The 20,278-nt window shown below is 39.6% G+C and overlaps 1 protein-coding gene across 1 annotated transcript in view; it reads right to left on the reverse strand.

The window, feature by feature from the left end:
- The window catches only part of FRY (FRY microtubule binding protein), a 238,728-nt gene that overhangs the window by 196,217 nt on the left and 22,233 nt on the right, over positions 1-20,278 (reverse strand). Inside the window, exon 2 of the mRNA XM_080577411.1 lies at positions 13,161-13,337. The gene's annotated coding sequence lies outside the window, so the exon portion shown is untranslated. The remainder of the gene's footprint in view (positions 1-13,160; positions 13,338-20,278) is intronic.

Consider the following 20,278-nt stretch of genomic DNA (forward strand, 5'->3'; position numbering starts at 1 on the left):
ACAAACCCGGACATCAGAAGTGCAGTGGTCTGAGCAGCCAGGTGTAGCTTCCATCTTAGTTTCTCTTTTAAGACAAATCTCTAAAGATATTTTGTGTGAGTCCCCAAACAGATGGATCTCATACGTGTACTTGGGCAACACCTGATTTTAGATGCATAAATTACACCATTAGCTTTCAGAAATAAGCATACCCATAACTGCCATTAGAGGCATATTGGCCTATGACGCTGGGCCCTAGAAACCTTTATTGATCAATATCAGCTCAAAGTGTGTTTGATTACATGCTGAACCTGCAGCTTTCCAGCTTCTCCATGTTCTCCACAGAAACCCACTTCACTTCTGTGCGTAGCACGTTGCACTGAATAGGAAAGTCACGCTTCGCTGTAATAATTCTAGAGTTTTAGTAACAATACAATAAAAGCAGGTGAATTCCTAACAGTGACAGAAACATTTCCTAGTTTTATTAAACTGCTTTTCTAAACCAATGCTCTCGGTTTCATCTAGCAATCACAAAGGCATCTCCTAAAGCAATGGTATGGGACAAAGAAGCACACAAACTGCAAGGTGTGAGCCTCTCATTCAGTTTCCCCTGGAGACAAAAGCGGTCTTCAATCTGCATCTTAAATTCTTGTCTAAGATGACAAATGCATTCCGTCTTCATCAGCCAGCAAGCTATTCTGTTTCATAGCTGTCACACTTGCAGGAGAGTCAGAACCGTGCGTATATTCTTGATATTTGGCACCCATAGAGGTTTGAAGCTATTTGGCACGCTGTCAGTGCATCCCCTTTTACAGGAAGCGTACTATACAGATTTATATACGCTGTGACTTAACTTCATTCTCTCTCTAGGTCTGAAGTGCCATTTGTTAGGGAAATACTCCATTTGCTTTCTGTATACTTGGCTGTATTTCAGCATCCTCAGAACTACTTATAAAACTGTCCCAAGTGTGATACCAACTGACAGGAAAACGAAGGTTATGCAGCTGCAGCCAGAGCTCCTGGAAACACGGGGACACATCCTTAGCAGCTACTGTGAAGGCCTGACTGAGGCACAACCCTGAGGACAGGAGTTCCAGCTCCTGAGCCCTCCTACAAAAGCGAGTGGTACACAAGAACCAATGTGGCATTGCTACAGCATCACAAAGCCCAGATGTGCAAATTACCTCCAGATGCAGACACAAATATTCCACATATCTTAATTTCAAGAAGGTTTAAACAATGTTAAGAGTTTAATATGGATTAAATTTATTACATTTATATTGAGACCAAATTCCTATTGGAACAGCATCTGACCAGAATATGTTCCAGTTAAGACCAAACAGAATTAAAATAGATGTAACAGCTGTAAACAGTAAAACTATCTAAGCATACCATCTTCTTTGAGAAGTCAGAGCCCATAACAGTCAGTCCACAAACGAAAACTGTTCAAATAATGAAGAAATGTATTATTTCCAGGGGATAAGAACAGTGCATAAGAACCTGTCACTCTGCAGACATAATCATCCATTTTAAGGTAGTAGTATAAATAAGGTAAAAGTGAGCATCATAAGAATATTAAAGTTTTATTAGAGATTATTATAAGATCTGTAAAAAGACCAGCTAAAATCAGCTTTATGAATACCACATACTTCATCCAGCCCCTACCCCTTGATATGTTTATGATCACATATTTCCACTCTCAGTGATTTTTTTCTTTCTTTGCTTCTTTTCCATAATGACATCAAACATGCACAGTACTGCAGGTATCACAGAAACACATCAGCAAGCTTCAGAAACAAAGACTATTTATCTCAAGTATTAAAAAAATCATGACCCATGCCTAAAAATCAGGAATTACATTTACAAATAAAGATTGAAGAGAAAACTTGGGTGTCTATTTCATTCTTTTTGTTTTCCTCCTACTCGGTAGGACCTCTGTAGGGCTAAGAGGTGTGCCAAGGACAAGTTCTTCTCCACAACTACAGGATGCCCCTCCGCCCTCAAAAGGGCTGATAGTTTCATATAATCACTGGTAAGCAGAGACTTCCAGAGCCTCCTCAAACTTACAAAGCTGTTGTAAAAATCACCAGCAATCAATTCTCCTTCAAGCAAAGGTTGATCAGACATGGATCTCATTCATCTGTGGCTCCAAGTCTAACCCTGTCCCGTGTAAAGTCACAAGTTCTTCTGCCAATTATTCAAACGAAGCTTAAAATCTAATTTCTCTGGGCTTGACTTTGAAACTAGAGTAGGAGCTCCCTCTAAAGCAGGCAAAAAGAAAGTGGACTTGACTCACACACGAGAGCAGGTGCCTGTACATGTACAGGCATGGACTGAACGTGTCCTGCATCAGACACTATCGTCTCTCTGGGAACCAACAGCTCTCTTCCCTGCACAAGAAGTTGTCATGGCTTGCCATTTCTTGTCCATTTACACCATCATGTGTGAGTATCGACAGCAGAAGCTCCAGAGAACGCCTGCTTGCAAAACTTGCCTAACACCACGCCATGCTAACGGGCAGTGAGCTTGAAGGCTGCAACCTCTTCTGCAGAATTCAAACGTTCAGAGCCATGTTCTGCTGGCAATGGCATCAAACAGCGACTGTATTTTTTCAAAACTTCCTTGTTTAAAGCAAGACTAATTGCTAAAGTTGCTAAGTTGCACATTGCCAGCCTAGAACTACTTCTATTTCACCTACAGCAGCAAAAATCAGACGCACAAATCTCTCCGTCTGTACTCTGGTTTATCAATAAACATCTAATACTAGACATACAGGATGTGACTTTTACAATTTAATTTTACAACATTAAACTTTTGTAATTTTGCATTTGGATGCTATTAATAAGATCCACTTATTTAATCTAACACAGCAAAGCTGTAAGGTACTTCTTTCATAAAAATATTTTTCTGCCTACATAAATATGTAAGAATAAACATTTTAAGTCTTAAAATAGACTTCTGTCACCTCTCTAAACCGCACCTGAATTAGAAAAACGTGTGACTCGTGCTTTGCCAAATTTTGATTCCATAGTGCAAAAAAACCCTAGGTTTTTTAAATCTTCACATAGGAACCTAAATATGGCATTATTTCATTCAGAAGTCCTGTACATCTCTAGCTACAACTGACCTCTCTTCCTCCCTCCCTCTCTGATATCTACAATAAGCAAAGAATCGCCAGTATAAAATTAGAGAGGCTGAGGGAAAGTCAAATACATTCATAAACGTGGATTTTAGAAGCAGTGTGGAGCTCCTGATACATTGTCATGGAAAAAGTGAAAGAAAGCAACGAAGGGAAGAACTACCCGAATATGAAATGTACCTCTTTTCAATTATTGTCTTCCATACTCAGAGATAAAATATGACAACCAGCGCATGGGAGAAGTGTAAAAAATAGGAGAAAGAAAAGGATATGAGGAAACTCTGTCTCCCCAAACCACAGGAAACCGTGGCCAACGGCAAGTAACTGATGCACAGGGCTGCCTCAAGCAATGGCAAGTGCTGCTTGGCAAACACTTTAAGGGCTCATCCTTAAAACAGTAAGGGTAAGTGGAAAACTCTAAGGTTTTCACACTCGACGACTGAAAATGGGAGGAAAACAAACAAACAAAAAAAAAACAACCATAGAACATGAAAAGGAAATGAAATTCCCTGTGTAAACTTACAGGAATTCAGAGAAATTGTAGGGTTTTCTTTCCTCCACTTGGTTTCGTGAAGATGCATCAGCACCTAACTAGTTAAAAAGCAAAACTTTTTAAAATAATAACAATTAAAAGCTCACGGTTTTACTCATTATTTTCCACTGACTTTTTGAAGAATCAGCTTCGTGACAAAATGGCATCCAAGGCATGACTGAAACATTGTTCCTGAACATGACTAGAAAAAATATTATATCCTGTGTTATGCTGCTACAGATCTGGCACAGTTTGTATAGCCTGCACACCAGTGTTAGATTTAAAGGAGTGTGTCTGTGTATTTTCATGGATGTGACTAAAAAAAACTGTACAGATTTATACTGATTATTAAATTTTCCTATGATTATTCAGATTAGGACCCTAAGAGGTCAACATTATTATTAATACAAGCAGAACAAGAATGAATTGGAAAAGCATTTAAAAGTTTGGATGAGATTCTTTATGACTATGTACTGGCCTGAGTTAACTACAATTAAGACTAATTTGACAATAGTTAATTTGTAAGAATGACAGCAGGCGCATTTCAAAACAGTAACAGAAGAAGAGCGCAGTTGCATCCCCATTGCAAGCTCTGTAATACAGGCAAAAAGACAAAACAGACTGTGTGTTTAACAGATGCTGCCTTTTGGGACTGTGTTGCTGAAAGTTTGTCCCTGCACACAGCTGCGGTGGCACAACACTCCTAAGATAAACACCATTTTATTTCTTAAATCCCACATACTGCTGTATGCAATGAAATACAAAATAAAGATCACTCCTGCAACAACAACAAAAAAGGGAGAGTTACTTCCATGAACGTTGGCTGCACAACTGCTAAGTTTTAAAAAGATTACACAACCTTATTCTAACTAGTAACAAGTATGAAAACAAGTGAGAAAAACACAGTGTTAATGTCGAACTGGGTTATCGCACAGTTTTCTTTAAGTCAGAAACTCAGTGTAGCAAGCACATATTTTAAGACACCTGTTTGCCCGCTGACTGTGAACATTAATCAACACATTTCTCTCCGAGAAACACCCTTCCACTCCTTACTGCCTTTCACTGTTATCTCTGTACAAGGTTTCAAAACTGGGGCATTTATTTCACATAAAGTCAATTAAGAGCTTAGTTAGAGAGGAAAAACCTTGCCAAGGTAGATAAATCCTGCAACACTCCCAAAGCACAGCGAGACTCCGGCCGAATTCTTCCAGTAATTAAATCCACAGTCCAGGAAGATGTGGGAACGCTACCTTCCTTCTGCCTCCTGCAAGTTCAGACCCGGGTTTTATAACATCTAAATTAAGGAAAGTGGCAAAATACTGAGAAAGCATAAATTTTTCAGGTGTACCGTAGGTCTTTTAGAGCTCTTAGGATTATCATCCTGAAATTAACCTAGATTCAACGATACTCAAATACAGAATGCGCAGCCCAGTTGCTGAATGCTCACATAGCTTGGATAAATTACATTTTTCTGACATTTCAGACAAGCTTCATGAGGAATTTGAAGAACTATTGGCTGTGATACTATAGAATACCATGATGTGGCTTATCTCTGGGAAAGTCAAGTTGTTACCAGTCTCCAGGACAGGCAAAGATGAAAAATACATTCCTAAACACTTCCGTAATTATGCAAGCATTCAAGAAAAAGTGATGGTACTATAGCAACTAATTATTTTCAGGAACACATGTATCAGTAAGATAAATCCTTCAATCAATTTGCATTAAGAATCATTACCCTTACATTTTTCGTAGATAAGCACTACTGTCAGGTTAGCACCATAAATTTAGCTGATAAAGTGACTCGGCATCTGAGAAAAACTTTCAGCTGTGGAAGCGATAAGTATGACAGCAGTGATCAGACTTACTCATGGTGTTTCATACAGTTGGGCATATCACTTTTGTCTTTCTTAGGTGGAGAAAATGATTTGGGATTTTACTTCCAAGTCCCGAATCCAAACAGCAGAATATTAGGGACACAGCTCTTTCAGCACAGAGTGCAAATGTAATAAATATTTGGGGGGAGGGAGGAACCTAATAGGGGGTCCCAAGGGGACCTAAAAAAACTGAGATCCTCTTGGTTCCTACACAGATTAGAAACACAGAAATGGGGGAAGTTCTGATCTCATTTCAGCAGAAATGGGACACCTGGGTATGTTTGTCAAGCATTAAGAGCAGGACACATCAGCTTGCACAGCACAGAAAACAGCCAAAGAACATAAGAACTAGAGGTAAGGGTAAGCAAGGGTCAGCTAGACGAACTGTATACTACTAGCATTTTTCCTGCTAGTTAAAGATAGCCTTTTGGAAAGTATTGGAGACTCTTAGGAATTAAATTACAAAGCCTAACTTTAGCCTGGAAGCCTAGAACCAGTTTTCCCTCGTGGTATCTTCAGAGATGAAACCTGAGGAGGGCTCTCAATAAGCTCCTGAAGAAATATCAGGCTCCCTGCTAACTCTGCTGAATACTGCAAGGTTCAAGTTAGTTTTTGGGAATAGCTGGCCCATGATCACAGAATCGCAAGATGGTTTAGGTTGGAAGGGACCTTAAAGCTCACTCAGTTCCACCCCCCTGACATGGGCAGGGACACCTCCCACCAGACCAGGTTGCCCAAAGCCCCATCCAGCCTGGCCTTGAGCACCTCCAGGGATGGGGCATCCACAGCTTCTCTGGGCAGCCTGTGCCAGGGCCTCACCACCCTCATAGTCAAGAATTTTTTCCTCATATGAAACCTAAATCTACCCTTTTTTAGTTTAAAGCTGTTACCCCTTGTTCTATCACTACATGTCTCTCTTCACCTTCTTTATTAGCCCCCTTTAGATACTGGAAGGCCACTCTAAGGTCTCCCCAGAGCCTTCTCTTCTCTAGGCTGAACAACCCCAGCGTATAATGATAGGAATTCCACTTCCCTTCATAAGTGATGCTATAACTCATCTACTTCGGTGTCAATATTCCCTTCTTGTGAGGAAATTTGGTTTTGGATAGAGCTAGTTCAGCTTCAACTTCCAGGCAGTATACACTGTGCCTTTAGAAAGCTGAGAAATTCCTTGCTTTGTGTCTTTTAAGACAAGAATTTATATCTGATGATAACTTACCTTGCAAATTTCTGTTCAATAAATTTAAATGACTGAACAGGCCTCAGAGTATAAAAGTTTTTTTCCCCCCCAGACCTTGAAAAATTTCATAGGCCTTCTTGAACTCTTTCCTGTATTTATACCTCATTGTTAAGTGGAAATACCGTGGCACTGGATACAGTATTTTAGTATCTCCACTACCAACACCGTTTGCAGAGGTAGGGAGTTTGCTCACTTCTCCAAATAGAGAGAACATCCAATAAAATTGTTTCTGTACATCTAAAGATCGCTTCTAAGCCACAGCATCATACTGCCAGCAAAGTTGAACAAGCTACTTAAAATGACCCTTGGCTTTCCTTCAAGTTACTAGACTGAAGAATTTTGTATTTGTAACCCTAATCGGTGCTCATATTACCTTAAGCAGACAATAGACAGATGGAGCACTCGGTGGGTAAGGAATTGGCTGGATGGCTGCGCTCCGGCAGTTGTGGCCAATGGCTCAATGTGCAGGTGGAGACCAGTGACGAGCGGTGTTCCTCAGGGGTTGGTACTGGGACCAGTGCTGTTTAACATCTTTCTCTGTGACATGGACAGTGGGAACAAGTGCACCCTCAGCAAGTTTGCTGGTGACACCAAGTTGTGTGGTGTGGTCAACATGCTGGAGGGAAGGGATGCCATTTTAAATTAAAATAAGGTAGGTTTAGATTACATATTAAGAAATTCTTCACTATGAGGATGGTAAGGCACTGGAACAGGCTGCCCAGAGAAGCTGTGGATGCCCCATCCCTGGAGGTGTTCAAGGCCAGGCTGGATGGGGCTTTGGGTGGTCTGGTGGGAGGAGTCCCTGCCCATGGCAGAGGGGCTGCATTTAGATGGTCTTTAAGGTTCCTTCCAACGCAAAGCATTCTGTGATCCTATGAATTCCCATGACTATCATGCCATTATAGTAATTCAGCTTCCTCATTACTGACTAATATCCCACCAATTTCAGACAACATGAAAAGTAACAGCCTGCAAAAGGCTACTTAAGCAAAAGCTGTACACCACCCAAATACTAAAAAATGCCGCTAGAAGCTCTGAATCTGTAGGATTCTTAACATAACTCTCACTCAGAGCTAATTATCAATTAAAAATGAAGATTTGTGAGGCAGATTTTTTTGAAAAGTGCTGAATATAGTCTTTATGTCATACGATGTAAATTTAAAAAGTATCAAATCAAATACCCTAGAAAAATATACATATACCATGCCCACAAGTTAGCTTAACTAGGTCATAAAACTCTCCAGAGAATGAACAGGGTTGTCTGTCAGTCAGAGAAGTACAAGACCTGTCATTCATAGTACTTTGAGGCCTCTCTCAGTACAACTACAGTACAGATATTCAACGAACTCCTTACTATAGGGGTGGTATATACAAAGAAAAGGCATTTGATTTCTCATCTTGCTGGGGACATTCAAAGATGAAATTGCCAAAGTCTGAACTCCACCTATAGCTAACGAAGAGCGAGGGATGTAGCTCTGCAAGGCAGAATTTACCTCACCTAGCTTAGGATAGGGACAATTGTCGTTTCCCATTAACTGCAGACTTTTACTGAGGCTTACAGATGCTCTATCTTTGTATGGTCGTAAAAGTTAGATGAGAGGAATGCCACACCAAGACTTGCTGGACTACAGTCATCATAAGCTGAGAAGAATTTTCTTCCACCAGCAGAGCTGCTCTGCTGGGAAGGGCCCACATGTGAGTGCAGTGATGCCAGGGCTGATGAATTTCTTCTGCCCTAAGCTGGAGCATGTCTTCATCTCTCATTATTTGTTCTCTCATAATTTGTTCATACAATCCCCAAACTGTATGCGTCATTATTTTAATTGGGAATGGCAACCTAACGGGCCGAACATGCTTTGATGGTCAGACTGGTGAATGACAGGATGCACAGTATGAACGATTCAAATGGGTTTTACCATCCGGTTTTCTAAGATAACGGTGAAGAAGATGGAAAAATTATAAGATTTTGAAGTAAATTTGCATGTTTCTATATGGAATTGAAAGCTTTCTATTGTATCATGTAACTGAGTAACTAACTGCACCACTAGAATGGCATCTTCCTATCAAACCCTCAAAAGGCAGGTGTCTAGGTCTCTGTTGCTGTTATTACTGAAATTGTACAAAAAATGGCAATCTTGATTTGCTAGTGTACACCAACACCCACATTAGCCAACACACGGGTGTGGGTGTGTTTATGTAAGCGGATGTACAAAAATCCCCTGAAAAAATGAATCAAAACCTTTCTGCAACCCTAGCCAAAATTTTTTAGCTTTCTTTCTGGAAACACAGAAAGTAGGTCAGCATATATCCCAAAATAGCACATCAGCACTGAGGGAAAAAAAAAAAGCGTATCTGTATCTTTGGACTTTTTAGCTCATTTCTCAATGGGGGGGAATGGAGAATTAAGGCCTTTTCCTTATTCTACTATATGGAGGAACACGCACAAAAAAGAATTGGTTAATTCTGCCACTTAAGCAAGCCCCCAAATCAAGCATCCACACACAGATAGTTAACCATTTTAATCCAAGCAAAATAGATTTGAACCATTTAAGCTTTAAATATAAGCATGGGAAAAGTCAGGAAGCTTATAAGGCGTTTAATATGTTGTACTGGGTGTGTATCACATGCTGCTCCTTGTACATTTTGTTCCTTACATCAAAAACCTATTTGGTAAAATATTTACTTTGGAAATAAAGGCACACTTTCTGTGATTGTTGTCGTTCATCTTGTGACTTTTTTAAAAAGTACTTGCTGTTTCAACAAGAATTGTTGCCTATTTTGGGATACCTTACACACTATGAATACTCCTAAACAAAAAATATTTTCTTTAATACCAGATGCATGTCTCCCAATACTCCTCCCAACCTTTTTTTTTTTTTTTTTATTATTTTTAAGGAGGTAAAAGGCATACATGTAAAACAAACAATTTAAACACTCAAGCTTTCACACATTTACAGCTGCAAAGATTCTGAAGGCTCTTTTGGGTTTAATATTGACAATCTCCTTCCATGAAATATTACAGTGTTTAACATGAAAAGAAAAACAAAAACCATTATTAATAATAATTAGGAATGATGCACATCAATCCTAAAAATGTTATTTACCTTGTTCAAGTCAATACCAATATTGTTGGCTACAACATGATGAATGCCGATCTCTTTCCCAGAACACTCATTTTTTTAATTAGGGAAAAAATGATATTGCCTCCCCCAAATTCCAAGTGTCAGGCTTCACTTGGATCTCTGCACTAGTTTAAAATGACTGTTTGAAAGATATCGAACATTTGTAAGTAAGACTTTTTAAGCTCAGTGATTTTTACGCAACCAGCAGGAAACTTTAAAAATATCAAAAAAATTATTTTTAGTTCCTTTTCTTTCTTTTTTTTTTTTAAACTAGTGGTCTATGTGTGCTTCACCTCAATTCTCGGACACCTAGCATTTCCCCTGCATCAGTCCAGCCCTGTTTAAAAATCTCATCCACCAGCTTTTGATCTGCATATTAGTGTACTATAATCCATGGATATATGTATTCAGCTTAGGCAATTGCAGAATTGGACTCCCGGGCTGTAACATATTTAAAGCCTTTCCAAAAAAAGGAGACTGAAGAGAAGAAAAGCCTTTCCAAACGTACAGCTGCTAGAACTGCATTTTTATTTTACACTCAACAAACCAATGCTTGCTATCAGAAGTAAAATAAAAACTGAGAGGCTTCAAAATTAACTGAGTGAAGAAATGATGGATTTTCTCAAACTTTTAAAAATTAAGTCAAAGCACTAAAATAAGATAAAATGGTTGAGTTCTCATGTCCTAGGAGGCCTCCACCTTGAATGATTTTAAGACTCTAACCTAACAAACAAAGCACATAACTGAACACATTTAATTGCATTCCTAGATTACTGCCAGATAGCTTGTCACATGCCTCGGTGGGTCTCGGTAGACGGTTCTCAGTCTTTACTTCCAAAAGCCAGAGACACAGAATTGATTAAGTTTAGTTAGAACTGGACAACTATATTCCTAAAAATATCATCAGACCAAACGAATCTGATCCTAGAGCGTCATTTTCTAACACAACATTAAAATAAATAAGAGGAAATAAGGCAATCATGTTTATGAGTAGCAACAGATACAATCACCCCTAGTATTCTCTTGCTGATGCCAGCAACATCATTCTCTAAAACCTGCAGGAACGTATGGAAAGATAATACCAACATTCATCAGACTTCACTGCTGCTATTTTTTCTGATATCTGGCGTTATTACTAGTGTAATCAAAAAGCAAAAACACTGTTCTAGTTAAACGGAACCAAATAATTTCCTCCACGCACTAGGATTTTCTCTAAATTGTAAAAGACAGATTTCACAAGCGCACATCAAGTCAGTTGGTCTCATCTCCCTTTTAGGATACAAAGGCCCATGACTATGCTTGCATGTTCATATAACTCCAACTCTGAGTTTGAGGACGTTTACAAGACACCTGCTGTGTCTTGTAAATATGCCAAATCTTGTAGATATTCCATATTTGTATTCATTAGTGTGGGAAGGCTGCTACCATGAGATACTATTTCCACTCAGAATCCGCTAACTGAACTGCTGAGAGGTTTTACCTTCTTAAATTGATTTGCGAAGGAGAGGAATTAGTGCAATCAGTTCTTTCAAGGCACAGTAAAGCAGGTAAACTAGTCCAGAAATGATCAAATCTAATCTTTATTGAGTTTGCCTAACTGGAACATAGGAGGTCCTGGAATTACAGTTGAGAGGTAGTCTAGGAGACGGCGCTCATTTCCCAGCTGAGAGCCCATAATTGCATATAGTTGTACATTTCCAGACCAGAGTCATGCATTCCCTTCTGGCTCACATGGCACAACGATACGTGCCCAATCTTTTGTGTAGCACACTGGTTTCCTACTGTGACTGCATTATTTTGTACGGATTGGACGTCTCCCTTATACCCTCCGGTGACTGACACGTGAATTTCAGCACGTTACAATGGTACACCAGGTTGAAAATGCACACGCTGCTGCAGAGATGTGACTTAGGGCCCTACCACAAGTCAAACTGAACTTACAGACTCTGCCATATGGAGCCCTTCTCTTGTCAGCATGCGTGTACGCAGCCTTCCTGCACAGAACAGCTCACATCTAGGCAACAAAAATTCCCCACTTTGTAATGGCCATGTAGGTCTAGAATACATATCACACACATACAGATCTCTGTACTCGTAAATATATCCGTCTGCTTGTTTTGATCTGCACTGTCTTGGATTAAAAACAAACAATGAACAACAAAAAAGTATATTGAATAATAAATGATATAATTGTCCCAATGTACTTAAAACAATGATCCAGAAATCTCAAAAAGCCAAAATGGAAAGATCTGTATTTAAGCAAACAACAAAGAACAAAAAGGTAACTACTCAGACTGAAAAGTCTCTGGCCTTGTCAAGAGCCTTTACAGTACTGCTCTTTAAAAGCGAAAGAAAATAATTCACTCTCCAGTGGCATAGAATTGGGAGCACTATAGAAGCCAGTACTCCAGAAGAAATACTACTAACAATATAATTTACTCTGACTTACAGCTAATTACAGAGCAAAATTAACTGACTCCATGAAATCTTATTTTTTATATGACAGAAGGACTAACTAGAGCTTAATAATGATAGGTTAAAAACTATCCAACCTTTTAGTAGGAAAAAAATGTTTGGTTTGTTTAAGAGAAAGAGTCTGATGAGTTTCTGCTCGTGTTGTTTTCTATTTTTCCCCTGGTTCCTTGAGATATAAATGCACATTAGCAATTGCACTTATTTCAGATACTTATTAAGTGTACATGCAAAATGCTTATTCATCTATTTTCAAAAGTATCGGTATTTACAAAACCAAATACAGCCTACATTTGTCTGTTTGGAATTTCAGTCCCAAGAAGGCTTTAACAAAACACTTGCACTGTATCACACTAATTAAAAACCACAAGTTTCTTCAGCTCCTGGTAACAGTTTGCAAACTTTCACTGCTGTTATGGCAATGAGTTGATAAATACTTGTAGCATACTATGTGCATAATCTCATGCTGCATGTGATGGTCTTAATATAGGTTTGTAATTCATATTTAACTTGAGTCTCTAAGAATCATCACCCAAAGCTGTCATTGCCAAATACTTAAATTCACATACACAATCCTTTTCAGAAAGAAGCATATATTCAAGCTTCCAAATCTCAATATGCATAATGTTTTGTATTTTCCACTATGCAAGACATTTTTAACTATTTACTGAATAATGGCTAATAGTTGCCACATTTATTCAATAAGAAGTGAATTTTATTGTTTTATGAATGCATTATGATGCTTGCTAACAAAAATCTCACGTAGATTCAGGAAGCCTAAAAACTTAAAACAAAGCCTTACCTTTCCTTGAAGCAACAGTTTCCAGTAGCGATCTGTCTTAATGCCTTAATTTTGCAGTGTAGTTTCCATTAATAGTTTTCTAGTTCAGGCAGAGATGGGTTAACTGCAAGCAGTATGGATGCTATCTTGCTTGCTTCCTGGAGATCACTGTTCTGCATTGTGCACTGTCACAACTACCTAGGGAAAAATCACAGTCATGTTAAACTTCAGTCACCTGGACAACATGACATATTCCTACTCCCAGTATAGAATACAAAGAACCAAAGTCTTAAAACGTAACCTTAAAGTTGTATTTATCTACCAAATATTTCACAATATGTGCTGTTAAAAGAATTATTGCATACTTTCTTACCAGGACTTCATTCTCTTGACATAAACAGACATAAAACAACTGGAGAAAATTTATATACAAATATTGTAAGTTACTTAAATGACAACCTGCCTTTAGTATCGACAATATGAACTAGACTTTTTTTTTCTTTTTCTTTTTCTTGTGGATTTCTGGTCAGAAGCTGCAAGCAACAGCAGAAACTGAGTTATGCTGTAATTCCTTAAGCATAAGTACATAGAGTGCAGCCTTTGAAAAATAAAAATGTTGAGAGTAGGAATCTACTTCTGTTACTTATGTATAACTGCACGGTCCCTATTAGAACTATACATAGATGATATTTTATCTGGTGCAATTATAGACATCTAGCATCCAATTTTTAAATCCAGTCTAGTATCAGCTAATAGCACCTGCACCGCATCTGTGTTCAAAACCACTGGCAGCACATCTGGGGACTGCACTTTGGAGAGCTGTCCTGCGATGATGTCCATCACGGACAAGAGGCCCATAATGCAGGATTATCAATCCAACCCGAAATTTTGCTACTATGAAGACAATCTGAATGCTACATAGATCGATGACATGAGTAAGAGACCTCATTTGCTTCCGAAAGCCAAGTGCCTAGAAGCCAAAAGCCTCCCATTTAAAATGAGGTATCTGTATTTTGAGGAAAATACTTAGAAGCCCAGAGCACATTTGTTTTCTTAGTGAGTGAGCCAGCAATCTGCTTGCATCAGTCCTTCCACAGGCTCATAGTACAAGCTAGATTGGAATGGACCTCCAATGAATGGACCTCCAATGGTTTTCTCATCCAATCTCCTGCTCAAAGCTGGGCTAACTTCTGCATGAGATCCAGTTGCTCAGGAACTCACCCAGCCAAAGCATTTGTCAAAGCATCTCTAAGGACGGAGATTCACAACCCGGGAGTACAACCAGTGCAGCCAGAACAGCCTCTTGAGCAACGTATCTCCATCCAAGTTATCTACGTCCAGGCAGCCAACAGGACAGTCCAACTCCAATGTTACTTGACTTGTTCAGCCCAGAGAAATGCCTGACTGGGTGCTTCATTTAAAGATCTGATTCAATATTAATAAATGAGAGTGTTTTCTGCTATCTCATAAGGCAGTGTATTACAACCCGTTTCCTCTCCTCACCCTTCCCGTAACAGAAACCACCCCCACCACCTCACAGTACATTATTAAAGGGCTTAAACATTTTTATTTCTCCCTCTTTGGTGATTTTTTCCTTCTGGATAATCCTTTGCAATTGTCTTTCACAGACACACAATTGTAGCTCTCCCCACATCTTAAGAAGCATTCCTGTAAGTCTGGATAATTCTCTTGTTCCACATTTATTGTTAACAATTCAAGTTTCCTGAATGCAAAGAAAACTATCAAACCCTGGCAGCTGAGTCAAAAGTCACGGAGATAGAACAGTAAAGGCTCTGATCTGCTTTGTCAAACTTTCTGCAAATTTTGCTCTTTTTGTGTGTTACACTCAAGCTCTACTTTAAGGGTAAGGCCCCAGTGTCTAGGTGTTGGTTTTTTTGGTTTTGAAAAATGAGAACTGACATAAAGTAGATCTGACAGGTTCCTGTAACTACTGTAGTTCCTCATCTCCCTGCTGAGAAGTCCATTCACATCTGTGAGATGCTGTCAGAGATGGATTAGATTTTTGCACAAAAATGTGTTATTGAGTTTTAAACCAACCAGAAAAAAAAATCCCAATAAAATGGAATAGTTTGGGTTATCTTCAATATGACATTGGATTTAATCTGTCATACATCACATCTGTGTAATAATGCACCTCCCGTTTATCAAAAGCAATCACCTGGTTTTGCATATCCATGTGATAAATGGCACTTTTCAATCTCTTGCAGCCTGAAGCCACTACCTGTCGCTTTGTGGGGAGGAGGAGGAGGGTCTGGAGGAAAGCAAGGGAATGCTTTCTGTAAAAGACTCTTAGGCAGTGTTGTAAATACTAACTTTCATGGACATGCTTTACTTCAAAGAACAGGGGCAAGCTGAATCAAGCAGTCTCCAGCCAAAAGTTACAACCACGTGCAGACACACACCACCCTTTCTATCCAGTATATAAAGGGCACAGTCTCCTTCACAACCAGTGCAGAAACCAGACCCTGTGTAAGGATAAACAGAAAAATGGGCACACTGAAATAGAGCACAGCATGGATATAACTAGTTTAAATGCAAAGTGTTGCACAACTTTGCCATACATTGTCTAACTTTTTATTTGCATAAATTAAAGGAATTATTGGCAATTACACTGGGCCCAACTTTATCTTCTGAAAAAATGCAGGATTTTCATTTTTAACTCTTTTTAAAGGTGAAGAAAAGTAATAAATGCTCTAGGGGGGTACATATTTTTATTAGAAGTATTACTTCTTAAAGGCCATTTCTGAAATTATCTTCGTAATATAAAGTAATATTCAAAAGTTTTCTGGAAATTATGGTATTAAGTTCACAAAAAATGCAGTGAGTTTATAGCTGTACAGTACAACATCCCAAAACGAGGAGGTTTGTCAAAATACACATTGTTCTTCTGAAATTAAAATTGCTAGTGAAGGCAACAGCTGCATCACTTCAGCACCCTCTGTTGGCCACCTTGCAGCACGTTACTTTGTGTACTCAGAAGTGTCATTTGTTTCTGTCCTTAAGCTATCACAAAGAGACTTTTATACAGAAACACATGCTAAAAGCAAATAAATAAATAAATGATCCCCTCTCCCCACCCCAAAAAACCAACCCTACTGAAACAAAAGCTTGAAATACACGGCACAAAGTTGCTTACTATCACAATACTCAGTGTTGCTGGACGCGTCGTGCATTAGCCCATCTGGTATTTCTGATAGACACTACGTGGCACCTCACATGCAGCTCCCACCCATACAAACGACAGCTCTACAGAAAGCACAACGATTTTTCTGGAACGTTTTCTTATGGTGGCAACCGAGAACTTCGAAGAGATACGTTATGGAGAACAGCGCCCACAAAGTACTCGAACCGCGTAGTCATCGAGCACACAGATAAATACAAGCCCAGATGCCAGATACAAGGTGATCTAAATATAAACTCCGCATGCGGCGCTGCGGTGAGCGGCCAGATGGTGCAGCTTCCAGAGGCAGAGGCCCTCAGGCCCTCAGCCCCGCAGCTGCCTCACAAAGCCGGCTCAAGGCTTCGCAGCTGCGCGGCTGCACCGGGGGCTGCAGGGGAAGGAGGGTGAAGCGGTGGGGCCGGGATGAAGAAGAAGGGGTGCACCCTGGACTGGGGGAGGCAGGGGGGCTGTGGGCTGCCTCTGAGCAAAGCCACCCCAGGGGTGAGTGGGGTTGCTGTGGCCATTTTGGCCTCTCTGCTGGTGGGGACCCTGTGCCCGGCTGTGCTGAGGGGACGAGCTGCTGCCTGGCCATTCCACAGTGCTCCAACCTGCTGCTAAAAGTCACTACCTACAGGTCAATCCTCCAACCTGCTGCTCAAGTCACTACCTACAGCTCAGTCCTGCAGCCTACTGCTTGAGTCGCTACCTACAGCTCAATCCTGAAGCCACCACTGCCCAGGATTCAAATCAGAATTAACCATGACGAACAAAAGAGCCTTTCTCAGCTGACCTGAAGTTTAATGACAGGGAAGAAATTCACTCTTAGAAATGCCATCAGTTATCACCACCCTTCTAACGCCGTCTCTTAACTCTGCATCTTTAAGCTTTCTCTACAGTTTCTTTATCTGCTTATTTTTTTCACAGCCTCCTGTCTGCCCCCCGTTATTTCACTACCCATCCAGGCCCTCCTCTCTGCTTCTCTCCTTCCCCACGTGCAGCTTCACATGATTCTCTCCTAGTATTTCTGCGTTTATCAACTTTAAAATGGCACTAATAAAAACCGATGGTCAGATAATACTCTCCAGAGCACACTGAAACGCACACAAACTTTTGTCAAGGAAATCTGCAGTACTGTTTGTGAGAAAGCTTTACTAGCCTATTTCAAATATTTACACGCACACTTCTTCTTTGTGTAGGTTATATTTTACCACTTAACAGGGATGGAGAAATCAGTTTGGCTTGGAACGTCAAGATCTCAGTTATTAGAGTCAAATATTTATTGCACAGAAGAAAACTGAAACGATTTCAGGAAATCTGTGCAGTTCATTTGAGGCCATCAACCGGCCTGGAAGCCAGAGGTGAACCCAAAGCAAATCCACATCCACAAACCTCAGAACTGAAGAAACACAATCAAGCGTTTGCAATTCATGATGTTATCACCACTTTTCAGCAATTATTATTTTGTCAGGTATTTTTAGGCGCTCATATTCTTGCTTTATCCTGCTGGCAAATATTTCTTTTTCTTTAGCTGTTTTGTTATTTTAAAATTTATCCTTTCTTTCTTTCTTTCTTTTTTTTTTTCCCATCTGTGAAAGGTCTGATTCCAAACAGCAAACGTTAGAAATTATTTCCTTTAAAACTTGGCTGCTCGCTAGCCGGCTGGTTAGGGCTGCAGCAGCCTGCTCAGTAACAGGTTTCTTACGCAATGGGGTTCATATACCCAGCAACTCTGAGGGTGGGGTTCAAAACAGCTACTGCACCACTCACATTTTGCAATTAAAAGCGAGGGAAAAAAGAAAAAGAGATGCAGGAACTGGTGAGTACAAGGGGAAACACTGTTTTTCTGAATCAGAAATATAACTTAGTTTAAAAAAAAAAAAAGGTAAAAAGCAACACAGAAGAGCAAATCAAAGGCAGCTAAAATATTTCCCACCCAAAGCTGTAATTAGTTCTGAGATCACAATATGATAATGATTATTAGGAGAAATAATTTATGCAGAGAACAGGTTAATCCCTGCAGAGAATCATGTAAATACTTTGCTATTCTGGCACTAACCTTCCCCTCCCACTGAATCATTTCAACTTACCAAAATTTCTTGTTAAAAAATTATTGACAAAATAGCTGTTTATTTTAAATACTTGCAGAGAAAGTTTGAGTATCAGTATCTTTATGTTGAGATGTTAAATTAAAAAAAAAAGTGAAGGTGAACATTAAAATCACTATTGACTGAATTTTAGGATTAAAATTAACAAAAATAATTTTCTAAATTTATGCTGTTTAATAGTACACACAATTACATGATAAAACAGATTCTTTTTGACATGTATAAAGAGATATTCTGTGATACAATCAAGGAAACCAGTACTTCTAACATTATTAAAAAAAACACACAGAGACAAAAGAAACACCACCTATTTGGCCATCTACCACTTCATTGTTCATAAAAATGATTCAACTTGATGCTTCCCCTGCCCTGCTCCTCTTATTTTGATTCTTTCCCTTCCTATGATGTCTAGAACTGATTAAGTACTATGGTGAGAATCAGTTTAGCTGGGGAAGTTATCCACTTATATTCATAAAAAAAAAAAAAAAAAGACCTGTATTTTTCATTTTTGAAAATATTTAAGGCAGAGGGAAGAAACTACATCCTAGGCAGTAGGGATGCACTCAGTCCATGGACATTGCCATGTCTGGAATACCTACACTTGCTTCCTACCAGTTGTTCCTACGCAGCACAACGTGAAGTGTTCAGTTTGGGTGCTGGAAGAGGCAGAGCTCCATCGCTTGCCTGTATCTAGCAAGTCATGGTGCTTCTCACTTGGGTTTGCCAACCAGCCTGCAGCTCTGAATTGGTGCAAGCAGCCCAAAAAGGCAGCTTGAACATTCCTGCATAATGCAGCTCACACTGCGCATCCACCTCCTGTTCTCATGCTTTGTCTTCATGCTCTGAAAGACGACCAGTATTAGTCCTTATTTATGCTTCAAATCTTAGCCCAACGTACAGGTTTCTTTTGTATGGGAGCCCTTCCTGATAACTACGCTCCTTTGTAGAGTAAGGAGCTCCTCCTGGGTCTAGATGCATGTGCTACATGAAGTGTCTGAGACGCATCTTTCACGCTCTGCAACAGATTGATAAACACCAATACTCTGAAGGTACTATCCTCAAATGCTTTATTACACAATCCCTACAGCTCAATTTGACAAATTTTTCTTACCAAACATACATGAGGTCAAATGTGCCTTTTTTTTTTTTTTTAACATTTACCCAATTTGTGACAAAAATGTTCGTGTTTCCAACTGACTGCAAACCCACATCACTGTTAGCAAAGGCAGTTTGCTAATAACATTCTGCGGTCCTAAAACCGTTTACTTGTCTTCTTTTCTATTAATACATTAAGCGATGCTGAATAAACATCTCAACTACTAAAAACTGTAAAGTGAGGGGTGGGATCACCTTGTTTGCCTGCGCTGCAGCAGTACTTGGATTGCTGCCTCCCATGGTGGTTACTGATAGCTCCCCGCTGGCTCTCCAGAGAGCTCCACACCAATAAAAACTTTGAAAATTAATATCAATAAACGCCATTCCATTCTGTTTTTAATCTCTCACATCGCTGGCTATTTTATGAGAGCTTTTTGAAACTATCACTATGCAAATTTTATGTCAAAAGTGTCCATAAGTCTTGAATAGCCTGTTTTCGTCGAGGATTTTAAAAGTGAGTAAGACTAAATCAGATTGGTATTTTAAAAGGCACTAACATCTGACATACAGGATTACCAAAGAAAAAAAACACCACAAAACAAAGAAAAAATCCCAACCCCCCCCCCCCCCCCCAAAAAAAAAAAAAAGGCATCAACAACACCCCAACCCTTCATCTTTTGTCAGGAAGACCTGAGCACAGCCAGCACAAGGGAGCTGCAGGACCAAGGCAGAGAATTGGGATGAAGGGATCTGAAGTT

This window comes from Anser brachyrhynchus, assembly GCF_964034855.1.
Source record: "Anser brachyrhynchus genome assembly, chromosome: 1".
Classification (NCBI taxonomy): domain Eukaryota; kingdom Metazoa; phylum Chordata; class Aves; order Anseriformes; family Anatidae; genus Anser; species Anser brachyrhynchus.